Genomic DNA, 18,953 nt, shown 5'->3' with positions numbered 1-18,953 from the left:
AATCACTGAGCAGGGATACGAACAGAGATCATGGAAATACCTGCAGGAAGCTTTTCCCAAGAGAAGGGAACAATTGGAGGGGCAAACGACCTGTGATTAGGTATTTGGGGACAGGCAAAGAGGTCAGTGTGGCTGACCTCTTTGAAGTGAAGTGAAGATAGTAGGAGAGATCATGACCCTCAAATCATGGGCTTGGGAAGACTCTGTGTCAGACATTTTTAAGGAGACACAGTTTTTAGCATTTCTGTAATCCCAAGTAGTATGGTTCATAAACAGAGCCCAAACTCATCTTGTTGGAGCACATTCCCCAAAGGAACCGTCCTTCTGGGACTGGTGTTCACAGCTCACCAGGAGTGTCCAGAAACCATCAAATCTTTCCAGAGTGTTTTAGATCAGAGAGATTGTTACTGTTTTCGAATCACTGAACCATAAGATTATAAGTATCTTAATGACGGGACCTGTGTCATACACATTTTTGTGTCCTCCAAGAAAGCACATGGAGTGCTAAACTTAAACATAGAACTCAGTAAATACTGATTATTTGGTCAATGCGTGAATAAATGGCCTGTGAGTGGTAGAAAGAATGGGGTGTCCTAGAAAGGGTTGTTAAAAATACACCCTTCTAAAAATGTTGTTAGCGAGATTACTTCTGAAGCTTCTGACTTCCTTGGAATAATTTTTAAAGACAGGTCCATATGCTGACATGTGAACATAAGTATGTATGTAACAAACTGAACAGTAGTAACATTATTTTCAGGCCAAATTTTACTTAGATGATTGTATTTTGTCAATCTAATTTTTCCCCCTGTTTAGACGGATATGGGAGGTTTCTTTAAACTTTTCTCTGGTATTAAAGGAATATTGGTCTCTGGGCTCTTTGGACCTAGTGCCATTTAGCACCGTCTTACTCTGGGTAGAATGTGTTTAATACTTTGAGATCGTGGTGGAAATTACATGGGAAATATCAGTCCCCAAGGAAAAGATGGGTGGTCAAATTGCCTTCTGACACGGAAGATGAAAGTTGTAATTCTTGTCCTCCTGTTACTGAATTCTCTCACTATAACAGACCAATAATTTATTCTCCTATTGCATTTCTATATCCCCATCTGCAAAGTGGGGGTAACACAAACTTACCCTCTGCCTTTCAGGTTTTTTGCGAAAATCAGTGAACTAATATTGGTAAAATTGGAGCCCCATGGATGAAGGGTACTTTGTAAGTATAACCACATTATTGTCATGTTATGTTCTGTTACTCCAAAGTGCAAATATCAGATGTCTGTTTTTTGCCATATTAGGGAATCAGTAACACCAAGTTTCACACCCAGATATCGAGAATCTGACTTCTTTTGAAGACTTTAACTTTTCTGAACTCTCTAATGGTTTGTCAATATGTTGGATGTAGAAGAGCCTGACCCACCCCTCAAAATATTTGGTTAATGTTTACTAGACAATTTGGAAGAATACATGTCTGCATATTGTGTAAAAATGTTGATATCAACCCTGGATATGAATGCAAGGTATCTGTATTTATCTTCCCTCACCTCTCTCTCCCTTTCTTTTTGATTTGCTTTTAACTCTGTGTTTTGATCAGTCCATTTGTGTCTCAAAGAAACAATTGGTTTCAGGGAGACAACTGCATGTTTCACTGAGGTCAGCGATGTTTTGTTAATGATGAAACTGGACAAGACATTCCTTAAGTTGCTAAGTATTGTGTTTTCCGACTTGGGTTTGGGGGAGGAGGCTACAGTGGTGAGCTAAGTGTGGATCACCCCTTTGTGACCTTGTGACAGCCCAGGTGACTTGCGAGTGGACTCCTGTCCATGGAATGGCCGAGGCCGGCAAGCCACAAAACCCAAGAGCAGGCAGAAACTGTATAATCCTATAGCAGCTGCTTCAACTGATTTTCCCTGCTGAATGGGACATATTTTTATCTTGTTAGGTCAAACAGTGCTCTGGTGTTGTGTGAACAACTGTAGATTGGCCAAAGACATGCCCAGCTTAACTCATGGTATATATATTTTTAAAGGGTGGCTATCACCCTTTAAAAACTCCAGAGAGAAATTTTAAAAGGGTTGTGACTGCTTAGCGAAGCCCATTTTAGTGAGACCCCCCCCGGGATTTCCAAGACTGTAAGATCTTATATCTGGAAGGGTCCATGCATGTCTCTCATCTCTAGTCCTATTTCTTGGCCAATTCTAAGCATTCCATCTGATGGGTACCCGAGCACCCCCAAAGGCTGACCTACTACCCCGAGAGGCAACTCTTTTCTGTTAGAGCATTCTTTCTTGAGTTGAACCCAAATCCACCTTCTTTGTATCTTCCACGCTCGGGTCCTAATGTTACTATCCATCCCTACAAAGAACCAGCCTTCCTCCTCCAAAGTGACACCCCTTTTTCAAGTATTTGGTGGTACTTATCGGGTCCCCCTGCCTCAGTTCCCTCCACAAGCAGAGCTTGTCTGCTTTGACTTCCCGACTCTTTACCCCTCTGGAAGCTTCTCATTGTCTACATCTTTCTTAACAAGCAGCACTGAGAATCTCCCTTCTGCAGGCCTCATTCTGCATCTCAGAGTCAAGAGATCTAATCAGAGGTCTGGAAGAGAATGACCTCGCAGGAATCGTCTGGAATCCCATGCGCCCATGGATTGGTTTGAGTAAGGACACAGCAAAACCCACGTCCCTCTGTGAGGTGCAGATGACTGACAGGGAGAACGTTGTTCTGGTTAATAATACAATCTGCTTGCCTCCTGGATATGCAGCAGTCGCCTACTAATTCGTTAGAAGTGAATTAAGGCTGTTTACTGATGTTTTAAAGTAACTGCCAGAGTGAAAAAAAAGAAAAGGTTCATCCTGGATGAGACCACTCACCTACTTGCAAGTTGCTGTTTATTTTAAGCCGAGTGCATAAATAATATATTGAGATAAGAAGGGTGATTTCAAGCATTAGAACACGAAGCCTCCTGTTTACTAACTGTCATTGGGCTGAAGAGAATTTAAACAGCTCTGAACCTTTTTGTCTGTGAATGAAAGGCATGAAATTAACTTTCATTTCGTAGTTAGCAGAAAGCATGATTAAGGCAGTCTTGTTGATGTGTCTTCTGCCGATCGGGGGCTCTTTTGCTATGCAAGACAAGCCTGGCGACAGAAACAGGGGTTTGAAACAAGACGCTCTCCCCTGCGCTGCCACCACCCCAAAGAAACATAAGCAGGGATCTGTCTGGGACACTGAGTCAGTGTGTTCTGAATGTAAAGAGAAATAGTGGAAGAATCCTAGGCTGGGTTCAGGGGCTCTAGTCCTGACCACCAGGAGCTCTGTCTGAAACTCACTCTCTTCCCCTGTAGAATGGGCATCATAGCATCTGCTCCCACTGTTTCCCAGGAAGACAGTGAGACCCCAGTGATGTCATCTTTGGGAAATGGCTTTGAAAGGCATCAGGTGTCATATCTGGGCAGGACAAGGCTATGTTTTAGGTGACTTACATAGAGTGGCTCATTTCATCTGCCTGACAAAGCTATGGGAAAGGTACTGTGATTATCCCAATTTTACTACTGCACAACGTGAAACTCAGGAAAACCAAAAGGACTTGCTCCATCAACTCGCAGCTAAATGATTGCAAATTGGGATTCAAACACCAGGCAACTGGGGGCCCGCGTTTGTGTTCTTCGCTATCACTTATTTGGGAGAAGGGGCCAGGTTTTCCTACGTAAGATTATGCCTCCCAGTCATGCTCAAGTAAATGAAACATATTCCTAATAGCCTGGACCAAATTTAGCTTGAGAAAATGCAGGTATGCTTCTCCATGAGTGAATATCAGCAAGGAGGATTCCCATTGGATAGGGGTGTAGCCAACGGTATGGATTAATTATATTTTATGTGTAAAGAGCCTGGTGATACTTAGATGAAAAGCCTAAAGTGAAAAGACCTATTACCTGGAATGCTTTCAGAAACAAGAAATTTGATTTACCTTTTGTCCCTGTAAACTTGAAAGTGTGATAGCCTATTTTGGAGTATAGGGAGAGTGTTAGAGAATGAATAGAAAATGTATGGAATGTTTAATTTTGCATGATTATATTTCATATTCGCTGAGGTGATGGTGGCAAATAGAAGTGCATGATAATATCACAGCATACTTATATTAGATGTTTTGATGAAATACTCTGGGTTTTACAGTCTGATACAGGAACCCTTTGGGATAGGACCTTATTAAGCAGATGAATAGGAATGTATTTGTGAATGTATTCGCGTCATTGAAAATATGTAATTTGTATAACTGCTTTTTAATTTATATTTTACATTATATTTACTTGAATTTCCAAGGAGGAAAGAGCCTGAAGTGATTGGTGAAAACAAAAATGATGTGAATTTGCAGATCTTTTCCCTTGAAATATGCTCAGTCAGTAGCGGGGTCATATTTTAAGGAGTGGCAAAAATGGGGGTCCGATTTACTTTCGAGTTCTGAATGAAGCAGTTCAAAAATAAGATCATTTCCATAATCCCAGAAAAATGGACAGACTCATGAGAAGTAGTCAGCTGAGGGGAAGACTAAATCCTGCATTTCCAAATTGCAAAAATCTCAGCAATTGTTGTTGTGCCTTAGGTCTTGTTAATACAGTAAGACAATTGCATAATTAAATACACTGTGGTATTTCGATAATTGGAGACTCTGTTTTTTCATCCCAATATGCCACTGGCTGGGGTTGGGAAGCATCTCAGTGTTTTAGGGAGGCTGGATCATTCTTTCACATCACGTCTTCTGCAGTGTACTGCGGCTCCTCTGGCGGTTCTGAGACACTTCCCTTTCGGGTTATTTTTAGCTGGTTATATTTAGACAAGGTGAAATTAAGCAGGAAGTCCCCCAAAGTCTGACTTGGCCGTGGGAGTTGAGGATCATTTCACTAAAAGGGTCCCTGGTGCCCTCTAGATCTTCCTAGGAAATAGTTGGTGAAAAGTGAGCTGAAGATGAGTGCTGTTTGGGGTAGGGGAGCACCTCTTTGGGTCAGAATTGTGAGGTGACTTAAAAGAGTCACTGAGTGGGCACGCTCCAGAGCTGGGGTCCTGGGTTCAAACCCTGGTACAGCCTCTTACCTGCTGTGTGGCCCTTGGAAGGATACAAAGTCTCTCCCGTGTGCTTATTGGTAAAAGGAGACTCTTAGCCTTGTTACAAGGCTTAATTGAGTTCATATATGGAAAGAGCTTAGGAAATATGAGGCAGTTTGTAAGCACCCAGTACATGTTAGCTAGTATTACAATATTAGGCAATCTGGGAAGAAGTTTCATAGTCATCTAAATGTGGCAAATCTTTGAGGAAGAACAAATAAGTAGATTTATGGTTTCATCCATTCAAGCAATATTTACTGAATACTTTATCTATCACCATCCTGGGTGTCAAAAAAACAAAGATGAATAATATTCATTCCCTACCTTGAAATAGTTCCATGGAATTGGGAAAATAGACATGCCAATAGATGATGATGATGATGAAAATAATAGCATTAAAGCAGTGTCTGGCAGATAGTAGGACATTTTAGTAGGGACTGATCTGTCATCACAGTGTCTCTGGCACCTAACACATGGATGGATAAACGAGTGGCAGGAATTTGGTTTAAGATTCTTTTGTTCGAGTGTCAAAATGGTTTACTAGCACAGAATAGGTTCCTAGCCGAGTGGTCACTTAGCATATAGCTGGGGTGCGATACATGCTTGGTGAATAAATGAAGGAATCAATGCATACATAACATTGACTGTAAGCTTCTTCTCTTTAGGATTACTACAGTCAGTTTGAGAAAGCAGGTGTATTTGCTAAGGTTGAGTACTAGGGCCAACGCGAGGGTGATACAAGTGAGCACCTATGGTACAAAATTGAAGGAGGTGCTTACTCTCGGAGTTGTACCGGTGCCAAGGAGGCATTCACCCTCCGAGAGTCCCGCAGGTGCTTCCTTAGGTGCCTCAATTTCCTCACCCTAGTCCAGGCCCCGATGACTGTGCTTCATTTGTACGTGCGTTTGAACATTCCCCCCAATTTTATTTTGAAAAATTTCAAAGCTACAGAAGAGTTGAAAGAACAGTAAAAGGAACGCTCTGTACACCTTTTACCTGTATTCATTCAGTGTCAAACTTTGGCCACAGTGATAATATCTCTCTCTCTAGACATGTCTTTGAACCTCATGCTAATTCACCAGAGAAATCATGTACCCTCCATGTGCCCCTGCTTATCATGCACATAATGTTAAATTTACTTCCTAAATTCTGCTTCTAACATTATAAATTTGGAGGAAATATCCAAAAAGAGCATAAGAGAACTTCGCCTAAATATTTTTGCAAGTTTAGAAACTGCTGCTTGAAACTTATTTTTAGACTATTTATACTACTGACTTATTTAGAACACGGCCAATGTAAGATGCCTAAAATTTTAAAAGGTTAGAAAGTTTTTCTGGATGCTCTTACATTCTCTTTCACAGAGGAGAGATTTTCTTGAAAAGGCAAATTTCCTTGACCATTATTTTTCTGAGAGCCTTTCAAAAGTAGACGATAGTCCAAATACTAATACAATGCGATCATCGTTTCCCACGTTAAGGATATTCACTGTAAGGGGTGACTTTGTAAATATAATATAGAGGCTGTTTATACATTTGGCGATATGATCTCCAAACTGTGTGTGGCAGGATTCCCCAGAAAGTTGCGTTATTTCAGTGGTTTTGGAAGTGCTTTCTGTGAAGCATAGGGAATCTGGGAGGGGACTCAGGACCCCCATGGATGGTGGCAAAGGGGGAGGGCAGAGGAAAGGGAGTGGGACCAGCATTGGAATCCAAGCCACTCCCCCCTGTTGCGTCCGAATAGCTCTGATATTATGTGCTTTACACTGGCATCTGCCTAAGAATCAGTTTTCAGGAAAGTGTGCTAAAAGGAAAAAGAAAGAGCTTGGAAACCATAGCACTGGCAGCTAGAAGATAAAATAGGAAAAATGTATGCTGCAGTGTTGGTTGGCAGTGAGAAACGATAGCTGTCAACTTGCAGGGTGGAAGAGGTCGGAAAAGCCATGAAAAACAGACACAAGATCTAAGATACAGTTGGTGTCTAGGAGTATAAACAGGGTCAAATGCCCATACATAGCCTGAGGCAGTGATTCTGAAACTTGAGTGACTCCTGGTCTTTAACCCAGAGATTTTGATTCAGTAGATCCAGGGAGGGGCTCATAAGTCTGATTTTTTTTTTAACAGTCACCCTGTACCACACAGATAAAAATTGCCCTAAAGTCACGTCTATAGCATAGGATATCATAGGGCTTGTCACTGATGAAGATGACTGAAGTTGTCAAGAAAATGTTATATTCAGCCCAGTATAATGTAGCCCTTTTTCAACTTCAGGGACATTTTAGGATGAGTTCTTTCCAAAATGCTTAAAATAGAAAAGATTATCTTGAATAACAGAGGTGGAAAGACGAACAAGTAAGTAATTATACTGTAAAGTGGACTTTACTAAGTCCAATGGGAGAGGAAAGAAAGTTCATGTCTGTCTGAACCCTGTGGTGGGTTCTTGGAAGAGAGAACTTCATGGTGGGGCCTCATGGCTTAATGGGATAAGTGTAGGCTGTGGAGTCACATGGACCTGGGTTTGAATCCTGACTCTCCTATTCACCGGGTGTAGGACCTTAGGAAAATTTACCTAAGCTCTTTAAGCTTGGGCCCTCCTCATAGGGTAAAAAATGAAAATTAAATTAGATGATATATTCAAAGGATGGAGCACAGGGCTTGCAAAGTAATAGATGCTCAATAAGTGTTTGTAATTACTATTGTGTCTCTTCAAAATGGACCTTAAAATGGGTAGGCTTTTAAGAAGGCAGGAATGAGGGTGTGTTGTCTACTGCTTTTGTTTTTGGCTTTTGGATGGGATGGGGAGAGGAAGCAATAGAATATCCTCAAGAAGAGGAACAACATAGGCAAATCCTGAGGCAAGAGATGGCGTATACTTGAATGCCTTCAGTGTCCCCAGTAGTGTTTTTCATGTAGAAGGTTCTAGACAATACCAGTATTTTACAAATATTAACTAATTGAATCCTCAGAGTGACTCTGTGAAGTAGGTATTATTACTTAACAGACCATAAAGCTGGGACACAGAGAGGTTAAGTCACTTGCCCAGGATCACACAACTAGTAGTGGCAGAGCCAGGATTTGAATGCGGTCAGCATCTGTACTTCTAACCACGCTGCTGTGCTATTTTAACAATAATGATTTATCTCAATGTGTATGAGGAAAATACAGCTAGCACAATAAAAACCATGGTTTTATAGATATTACTGCCTAGAACAATAGTAAAATTTTTAAAAGTAACTTGATTTAAATGAGTCATATGAAACAATTAATAGTAGGGGTGACATCTAATATGACGAAAATCCTGTGTCTGGTTCCCAGATGATTTTGGCCTGAGAAATTCTGGGGCAAGGAGAGACTGGGGCTATGACAGGAGACTGTTGCCTTTAAATCATTCTTGTGTAAAACAACAACAATTAAGTTCTGGGGAAGAAGCAAGTCTCTTTACCCTCGGAAAGGAAGCGTGGAGAAGGAAGTCCTTGTAGCTTGCTGAGTTCACTCCCATTTCTGGCAGCTCCTTTGGGAAGGGGAAAACATCTGCTCCCCCCACCACCCGCCGCCGAACGTCTATGGAGTGGCCGGACTGAGATCTGGGCTGTTTGGGAGATTTTTAGTTTTTCCTCCTCTTCTTCCACTGCCCCCCTTCGTTCTCTTCCTTCTTTTCTTCTCTTCTCTACCTCTTCCATTTCTTCTTTTTACTGTGCATGAGACACATTCCAAAGAGGCCGTGCCCCAAGAATGCAAATGTGTAATGCAATTCAATAGAAAAAGAGTTGAATCCTCTATATGGCTTTTTTTTTTTATCATCTTTATTGGAGTATAATTGCTTTACAATGCTGTGTGAGTTTCTGCCGTTTAACAAAGTGAATCAGCTATAGGTATACATATATCCCCGTATCCCCTCCCTCTTGATTCTCCCTCCCACCCTCCCTATCCCACCCCTCTAGGTGGTCACAGAGCACCGAGCTGATCTCCCTGTGCTATCTGTATATGGCATTTTAATTTACCTTCGGCTTTCCAGGATGGCACATGTGTCTGCCCCTGAATCTTTCTTTCCGTTGGATATTTAGATAATCCTAAACCAATCCATGCCTAGTGTTTATATTTGCAGCAGAGTTATCTTCCTAACAACCTGTGTGAGGCTAATATTAAAATGAGTTGGCATATCCTGGGCAAATGAGCACAGGAGTTAAGTCTGTAAGTTGCAAGAAACCAGTTATTTTTAGGCAATGCATTTTTGGATAATTCACAGCCCCCCAAACCTGGGTGTGGGTAGGATGGCTGCCCCTCAGTCTCCAGATCTGGGTCTCATATTTAGAGATGACTGGTCTCCTAATCCAGTCCTGTGTACTTTCTCTGTCTTATCCTGAGGACAAACATCTTACCTCTCTATTCCCACCACTTAGTGCTTGGCATATGGTGTGCATTCAGTACATTAAACTTATGCCCATTGGTTAAGGAGTGATATCAGTAATCCAGTATTTCTTGTTTCAGATTGTGTTTCAGCACATATTTACTGAGCACTTACTACGTGTAGGCATTGTGCCGGAGGCTTTCATACCCTTTGATTCTCTCACAGCCCCCTTCACCTGTTGACAATGGGAGATCGAGGCTCAGGGAGGCCAAATGATTTAAACAAGACCACACGTTCTTAGCTCTGCACGATTCAAGGCTGGATATTCTGATTTTCAAGCTCAGTTTTCTATTTTCTTTATGCTACTCTCCTGGGCCTTGCAAGTGTTGAGTGGGTTTCCCCACTCCCTATTAAACTGGACTCTCCTCACAACTGACTCCCCGGGATCTCAATAATCAACTCCCAAGTAGAAGGAAGGTTTCTCCCTCTCTGACTGTAAATAAAGAATCTTTCTTCATGGCATGAGACTCTGAGTGTCATCAAATGCCACTGCCCACAGTGAGTCCAGGAACGGAAGCTTCCCTCAGAGTTTCCAGTGGGGCCTGCCCGTGAAAGCACCATGGGATTAGTCCTGTATACGTGCCCCAGACGCTGTTCCAAGGATGAAAATAGTTGTCACAGTGACTAGAAAATTGAATTGGTTAAACCTTCTGGTTTTAGATTGTTTTTGGAGAGTGAGTAACTCTATGATTTTTTACTTGTCACAGGCTGAAAGGAAAAAAAAAAAAGTAAGAGTGAAACTTCATAGCTATTTTTCTTCCCTGTATGTTCATAGTGGTTATTTATATCTGGGAAGTTTCCATTGGGATTTAGTTCAGGATATAGACTTGGCAGGGTGGCTTCTGCACTCCGTGGTGACATTTGACAGACTGCAGGCAAGGCAGGATGGATTTCTAATATCTAGATGGATGGATTTGGGAACAAAGTGTTGGGATTGTACTGTATTATGAAATGGATTTATTGATCTGAATATAAAAGTGGCCCATTGCCTGTCAATATCAGATCTGCATCAACACGTTTGATAAATAAGGGCTCCCACCCCCGTACTTTGTTTGCTTATCAACTGCACTTGGCAATAACAATAAAAGACTCCAGGTGGTGTGTTGTGAACACACACTTATTGCACTCGTCATGTGCGCTGCTAACCTTAGGGCCCAGTTTTGCGATCCTGCATATGTTATAACCACCAGGAGTGCACTGCTGTGCCTGACTTCTCCCCCCACATTAGACATTCCCCTGCAAGGTTGTGTTTCAATGTCAACCTCACCATTAACCTTGAAACGCTGTGCCTATGCTGTAGGTAGCATCTTCGTTTTCCAGATGAAGAAATTAAGACACTGAGTGGTTAAATGAGCTACCCAAGGCCACACGGTAAGTCTCGAATACAGCTGGGATCCAGGCAGAGGTGTCATGGTTCCTGGGAGAGGGTAGGACACTTTCCTTTTCTGTTCTTCCGGAGTAACAGGATCTGAATTTGCAAGGAGCTTGCCCGTGATATACTTTCTGCCCAGGTGTAGTGAGGCTGCCATCTTATCTCTGACTCGTTTGGGGAAGAAATCCAGGTCCCTGTGTTGGAAGCAGAAGGTTCAAAATATGCTTTATTTGGTCTTGGTAACCACAGACCAAGGTTGGATGACAATACTCATGCGATAGTTCTTACCATGACACATGTATCTTTCAGGGGCAGCTATATGCCCAACTAGTTTTTAGGCGATTTAGGGGGACATAAAACAGAAAACACAGTTCTTCCCCCCAGGTGTGTACATTTGAGTTGATGAGAATGGTTGAATGCCAGTTGTATCCTCAGATACCTTCATTTGTGGGCTGGTGGGTGAGACAGGCCCTGTGACTCCACTCACAGGACCACAGCACAATATTAATAAGTGATATTAATAATGACGGCAGTGATTACACTGTTGCTACATGAACACTGTGCATACACTTACTCAGCCAGTCTCAGCAACTACCTGGAATAAAGTTAACAAAGATGTTTGAAGTCAGCAACCCCTGGGTGTGCTGTGTGGGTGCAGGTCTAATTCCAAAGGTAGAGCTGATCTCTTTGGTGTAAATTAGGTTATTGTCTTACTTTTGAGCCTCTTCTGGAACTTTGAATTAAAGTCACTTTACTCTGTCATCACAGTGATGATGAGCTGGGATAGAAAACCAAAGAGATGATTGGTTATCAGGCAAAATATAGAACTAGAACTAGAAGCCTTGGTGGGTAAGTGGAGTTTTAGCTAGGAAAACTTCTTTTTAAACCTTTGCAGTTGAAAATTCATTCTAAAGGATATCATGGAAAAATGCTTATATCTCTGTTTTCGTGCCTCTTTCTTTTTGTGGAACCTCAGCGTTATCTTTCTGAAGACCAGATTTTTTTTTTTTTTTTTTTTTTTTTTTTTTTTTGGTAGGTTGGGAGGATGTAGGGTTGAGAGGATGTAGGGCATTAGCCAACTGATGATTTTTACTATGAAATTTTGGACATTATTTTACTTCCAATGCAGTGAGTTAATGAGCACATTTCCCACAATCTCATTTGCATCCCTTGTTCCAGGGAAAATTGTTTAGTAATATGCTTTTGCTCTCTCTCCTCTACCCCTCAGTCCATATTCCACAAGACTCAAGGAAGAAAGCCAATTTCACCTGCACGTATTGTTGAACATCCAGATTCCCCTAGAGGGTCAGCTCTAATCGGTTTGGCATGGCATCTAGGAATCACCGTTTCTAAAACGCACCCTGAAAAGCTGATAACAATCTTTACTTCTAACAGGCAGGTGCTCTGAGGCCCACACTTTGAGAAACAGTGTTAGAGGCAGAGGAGTTGGTACCTAGACGGATTCCAAGTGGAATGGGAGAGGTGATGTGTGCTGGACGGAAGTGTCCCTTCTCCCAGAAGATGGTTTCCTGGTAGTTGGGTGGTGGCTTTTAGTCAATGACTAATTATACAACCTTGTAGGAAATTCAGAGCATGTATATTACCCCAGATTCAAGTGTACAAACATATATTGAAGATAATTTCTTGGGGCTAGGATCTGAATGAGAAACAGTGTTAATACTGATCACTGGGAAATTTATTTATTACAGGAGCTGATTTTGTATAGTAAGGAGAATTTATTTCATGCAGAGAATGTATTATTTGATTGATAGGATCAGATTATAGGAAGTCTGTGAGAAAAGAAACAGTAACACCAGCAAATTATCACATTAGAGTTATTCATACAGCCATTTGTATACCATGTGAATAAGCACTCTTGGAAAAATTTTGTGATTCTGTCAAATAGAGGAATTATTCACAGAGAACATTTTCATTATTTTCAAAGCAACAACATAGCATGGCTGAGCGTCAGTGTGAGTGTGTGTGTGTGTGTGTGTGTGTGTGTTGCACACGGTTTGTGGGTAGATGTCGACAAACAAGCCATGAACTAACAATAAAACAACAAATTAGCAACAATTTAATTAAGCACAATTTATGTCCAAGTATCTGAATAGGGATATGATTACATAATTACATGTAAAACTTTGAGGGAAAGAATAGACATTTTTCTTTTCTTATATTCAACTCCGCATTCCGCCATGGTCCGGCAGCTGTGTTTTTGAGCTGCCAAGCTGTGTCATGAGTTGGGCCAAACGTTTTCCGAGGGAATGGTCTGTGCGAGCTGGCGGGCTGTTAAGCCGTCTGTGGTCCTCGTCCCAGCAAGTGAGTAAATCAGAGTTGTAAGTTGCAAATATGCCTCACGTTAACTTCTGCAGAGTAGGGAAGGAGCTGGGCATCACTGAAAATCTAGCTCGGTGACGTCTCTCGTGGCAGCTGAATCAAGGAGGTGATGGAAAGTTAAGGCCTGATGGGCCATGGAGCTTCCACAGGGCATGAACTCGGTGTACTGTGCTCGAAATGTCACATTCCAAGAGGTCCTGGAATTAGCAGGCTCAGTGTCATATCGCGCTGTGGGCTCGGCTCACATGATGCAAGCTTTTGCTTATCTGACTGGGGCCTAAAATAAGATGCTCCAATGCTTTATTTATGAGCTCTGGGCCACCCAGGCCTGAGATGTAAGTAACCTTGGGGTACACAGCATTTGATCACTTCAATTCCCATTAACTACCTGTTTCTAAATGAGGAAAAGCATTTACCCAGCACATTGCGTTATTCATGAAGACACAAAAGCAGCCTGTTGTGCTGTTGCTGCGGCAGATTTCCATGTAATGTGATCCAGCTGTTGAATGCTGCAGTGTAGGTGTCTAATGTTACTTGTCTCCTTCTCTTTTTCTTGTTCATTTTCTTTTTCTCTTTCTTTTTGTTACTTCTTCCTCATTTTTTTTTTTAACATTCTTAAAAAGAACCTTGGCCAATTCCAGACATTGTTAAACATGTATATCAAGAAGTTACAAACTGTTCCCCTGTTTAACACAGAAAGTCATGAGTTGGTGGTAGAGAACCATTTTACATAATAATGGGAGCATCTAGCACAGAGTTTCTCAGCTTTGGTGCTATTAATATTTCAGACCTGATCATCTTTTTTGTGGTGGGCGGCTGTCCTGTGGATTGTAAGATGTTGGGAGCATTTCTAGCCTCTGTTCACTAGATGCCAGCAGCACCTACCCATGGTGACAGCCAAAAAGTGTCTCAAGACATTCCTGAATATCCCCTCAGGAGCAAAACTACCCCTGGTTGATCTAGTATGACAGCTAACTGGGTCTTTGTTAATGAAAAATTTTACTGACTCTCTCTGAGATGTACGGATCGAGGTATCAGACCTGGATTTGGAGGCAGAAAACCTGGGTCTGAATCCTGGCTCCAACCCTAACTGTCACTAATTAACGTGACTCTGGGCAAGATAGTTAGCTTATTGAAGCCTAAAATTCTCCACCTGTTAAATAACAATAATACCACTTAACCTATACGGTAATTGAAAATCAGTGAACTAATATGTATAAAGAATATGGCATATATACATGCTCAAAAACGGATGATCTGATTATATGACCTGACATAGGAAATATTATGACTGTCAGTTTAGACATGCAGAGAAATAAAAGACAGTCCTGTGGGCCCCTTTCATCATGTGTTGCTCAATTCTGGTTTCATCTTTTTTTTTTTCCTCTCCCCTTCCATCCCCCAGCCATTCTTTTTTTTTTTCCCCCAGCCATTCTTATATTCCAGAAACTGACTAATTATGGCCAAAGGTGTGAAACAGGGAGAGTGGAAGGAGAAATGGTGAGGTGAAGAGAACAGTTTCCCAGTGGGACCTTTCTATTAAGGAGCCCCATGAAAAGGCATGGGCAATTCATTTAGCTTCTTGAATGTGAAAATATGGAAAGATTGTAAAAACAAAGAAACCCTCAACACACCATTAATCTGAACCCCACTCCATACTCAACAAATGCCAAATCCACCTTGTGGTTTTTGCTTCAGGAGGAAGTGAAATCTCTTTCCTTATTCCGGAATGAAGGTGACAAATGTTAAATCTGTTTTCTTAGGAAACAGCTGAGAAAACAGTCAAAATGATTCCATGTGACTAGCACAATTTTCTGCCTGGGTCTTCAAAGTCTGAGTCTCTTTTGAGCTATATCTAAATCTAGAAATAAGGGCCGGGTTAAGAATGAAGGAGTAGACATCAGACAGGGAGTTGAGACTGTAATCTCTGACATCTCCCTTCCAGCCATCACACGCATATTTTAACAGAGCCTCTCATATCTGCTACCTGCCAGCAATTAAGAAAACCTTGGCAAAAACCTGCTCTTCCCATTTGTTCTGAAACTCTCTTTTCTGGGAGGGAGGGAGTTGCAATTTCACTCATGTTCTGCGGATCTCTCTTCCTTACACCTACCGTCTTTCTAGTTGCACCGTAGAACATGAGGGTTGGAAAGGATTTGAGAGATCATCAAGTCCATTGGTTGAATTGCTTCTAGACCATTTCTGATGTGGTCCATCTGTTCTATCCTTGAATGATTCTAGAGATGGGGAGTTCACGGTTAAGTGACGGAGGATGCTTAACTGCTGGTCCACTCTCTCTGATTGTTAGGGGCATAGAATCTGCCTCTCTATCTTCACCCAGTATTCCTTCAACAAGTGCATTCTGAGGATCCACCTGTGCTGGGACCCAAATATGAATAAAAGATAGCTTCTGCCCTCAAGGAGCGAATTATGGTCATAGTGATATGTTTCATGGATGTAAATCATTCATTTATTCATTCAACAAACATGAGCAGTTATGAGGAACCAGGCACCTTGCCAGGAGCTGGGGATGCAGTGGAGCAAGAATACCATCTCTACTCTCAATGGAGCTTGCAGCCTAATGGAAGAGAAAGACATTAATCAAAATTTCACCTTAACAAATATATAAGACGATTGCACTTACTTAAGTGTACTGATGGAAAGGGATGTGGTTTTGTGTGTATATAAGCACAAAAGCTGACTCAAATTGGGTGGAAAAGGGGCATCAGAAAGTGTTTCTACGTGAAACAGACTGTTTTCTCTGAGCTGTGAAGGGTGAGTGGGAATTAAATGTTCTGAGGTTGGAAGGAGAGGAGTAGGGTTAGTATCCCAATCAGGGGGATGGCAAGTGTTGAAACAGGAGGAAACATGGGGACCCAGGGAGTGATGAAGGCCAGCAGGACGGAGTCCAGGCAGCAGATGTGGATGCGATCGATTTTGGTCTTTGTCTTAAGATCAAGGCTGTTGAAGGGACGTTAAGAGCTATTTAGGGGGTAAAGGGACAGACTTGGCCATGGTTAGATATGGACCAGATCAGATCAGTGGATGGAGAGAACACACTGAGATAAATGCTTCTTATGTGCTGAGGATGGAGCGAGCGACCCTGCTGGTGAGGCCATAGCAAGCTTTACGGAGAAGGCAACTTCTGAATGCTTATGAGATAAGAGTGGCCGTCTTCCAAGCTGGTGTTCCGGGTAGGACAACTGCAACTACACAGACAGGCAGGCATGAAGATTTACAGGAATCTTCCAAAGCACAGCAAAGTTATCCTTCGTGGGCTGGAGCACAGGGCTGGTGTCAGTGGTGAATGTCACTGGTCAAGAGCCCTGTAGACTCTGCAGAGGTGTTGGGCTGCATCCTGGAATGAGGCCTTGGGGAAGACAGAGAATCTCGGCTGCAGTTTTAGAACAGTCACTTGGCTGCCGGGCGGAGGAGAAGACCGGAAGCCAGAACACGTGACTGAAGGGCTGTGGGCTGGTCAGGATGAGGAATAAAGAGATCTTTCATCAGGGCAGCAGTGGTGAGCTGGAGCTTTTAAGGAGAGAGCATCAACAGGATTTTGTGTTGGGGCTTTGGCATTTCAGACACCCTGACTATTGCTTCCTTAATAGCTGGGGAAGTACTGGCTAATGGTATCGTGAATCTATACAAAATGCTGCTTGGAAGAAAACCTTACAGCAGAACAAAAGGACAGGAATAAAATATTCCAACACGTACAGAGGCAACCATGAGTTCCCGTTTTATCTGCTCTTTTGGATTGTTCATGCACCTGTTCGTTTTCTTTGTCAAAGGCAGCGTTTATAAAATGCTGTTCTTTTTTCCCTCGAAACATCTGGATACTCGGAGCTGCACAGATGAAACATCTGGAGTTAGGCCTGAAGTTTTACCTCTTCTTCCAGCTGTTTGGTGTCCTGTTGACAAAGCCTGGGAGTCTTTGTGAAGAGCCATCCATAAAACTAGGTGCTACCCAAGGCTTGAGCTTGTAGATGAATTTGAAGAGGTGTAAGAGTGAATAACCCCTGCTTCAAGGTGCTGTAAACTAAGCAACCAAATTACAGGTCCAAGGGAATTGAGAATATTTCTGGTTGACGAAAAGGGATATAAAGTAGTGTATCTGGGCTTTTTAGGAATATACTTTCAGGTGAATGTTTGCTTGAAACAACTTGGGGTGGAGAGATCGGGGGTGATAAAATGTTATGTGTCTGGAGGGGTTCCCCAGCTGAATTAAAGTCTATCATTGAACTTGGCTGGCAGACAAAGAGGCAAGAACTTGAAGGTTGAGTTCATTCTTTCCTAAATAGCATTTTTTGGGGGGCTACAAAAGTATTTTCTAGACTTTTTGATTAACCTCTTGTAATCTTTTATAAAGGGATGATCCACAAAGGGTTTGGACAATTACTTACATATAGGAATTATACACAAACTTTAGAATAGTGCAACCCCATTACAATATCTGGGGCAGGAGACACATGCAAGAGAGAATACACAAACAGTGTTAATAAATTGTGAATAAACTATCTTGGCCATTCTGGAACTAGGGGTAGATGAGTTCATTTTCTACATCCTCCTCCCGCCACCCCTCAGCATCCTAGTTTCTCATGTATCCTCATGGCTTTTTCTCTGGTTGGGAGGGGGATGTGACTATGACAGGTCATGCCATGGATGTTCCATGAGCAGGATGAGGCTGCTTCTGGGGACTGGGGAGGGGTCCCCTTTCTCTCTCACCCTACATGATGTGTGTCTCTCTGTAGAGGTGTCTTTGAGAGCTGCTCTCCGGCCAAGGGTGTATCTGAATAGCTACATTCCTCTGCTAGGAACTGCCTCCTTTTGAACTACTGTCAAGGCAAAATTGCTTTATTTTCTAATTTTGATGATATTAGCAAATACATGTAATGGGAAATAAAATTAATCAGTTTGTGCTTGTGAAATTGCCTCCTGTTTACCTCAGCCTTGTAGCGATTTTTTCCCCCTCCTACAGGGGTTATTTTAATTAACAGCGTGAATTTTTGGTAGTTTAATTTATTTTATGATTGTGTAAAAATACTCCTTTGTAAGGGTTTATATATAACTAGCCAGCTAATTAGCAGTAATATTTTAACAACAGCTGTAGAAGCAGGGAGTCCCATGAAACATAGCTTCTCCCTTCAGACCGCAGGATATTTATTGGTGTCTTTCCTTATCAGCTCAGGCTGAAGGCAACAAAGGAGGGGGGTGTGAGCATCAGATAATTAAAAGAGAAGTAAGCTTTCAAGTCCTCCTCTCACCTGACACACAGAACTTCCTAAGGGCTTCTGTGTCTCTAAGCCTCTGATTTAAGACTCCTTCTCCGTGGCTTCTAGTTCTTCTGAAGTCTATTATATCTTCCTGTGGACCTCAGCATAAGACATACCTTTCTGGAAAATTACCGGGAGGCTTTTAACGGCATTAACGTGAACTAATAAAAGTCACCAGCATTTGGACTCCACTTTCCATTGATGCAAAGCATTTTAACATAGAGTGACGTTCACCTTCCATTCGTTGAACTTACTGGGATTCAAGTATAAAACTGGGGAGAGGCGGGTGCAGGGGGTGAGGGAGAGAGTCTGGGGAGATGATGCAGAGAAACGAAGACACTGAGAATCAGAGGGAGCAAAAGCAAGACAGACAGACAGCCTTTCCCTAAACATCTTACCCAGACCCGCAATCTGCTCCTTTCCACTCCGTCGTCAACCAGCACCTCTTTTGCTGCTTTGGGTTTGGG

The 18,953-nt window shown here is 42.1% G+C and overlaps 1 long non-coding RNA gene across 1 annotated transcript in view; it reads left to right on the top strand.

The window, feature by feature from the left end:
• Nucleotides 1-18,953, top strand: part of LOC141278766 (uncharacterized) — a 365,270-nt gene that overhangs the window by 196,743 nt on the left and 149,574 nt on the right. The window contains exon 2 of the long non-coding RNA XR_012331953.1: nucleotides 1,149-1,213. This is a non-coding gene — a long non-coding RNA (uncharacterized lncRNA). The remainder of the gene's footprint in view (nucleotides 1-1,148; nucleotides 1,214-18,953) is intronic.

Source organism: Tursiops truncatus, chromosome 5 (assembly GCF_011762595.2).
Source record: "Tursiops truncatus isolate mTurTru1 chromosome 5, mTurTru1.mat.Y, whole genome shotgun sequence".
NCBI lineage: Eukaryota > Metazoa > Chordata > Mammalia > Artiodactyla > Delphinidae > Tursiops > Tursiops truncatus.
This window is presented reverse-complemented; position numbering and strand designations above follow the sequence as displayed.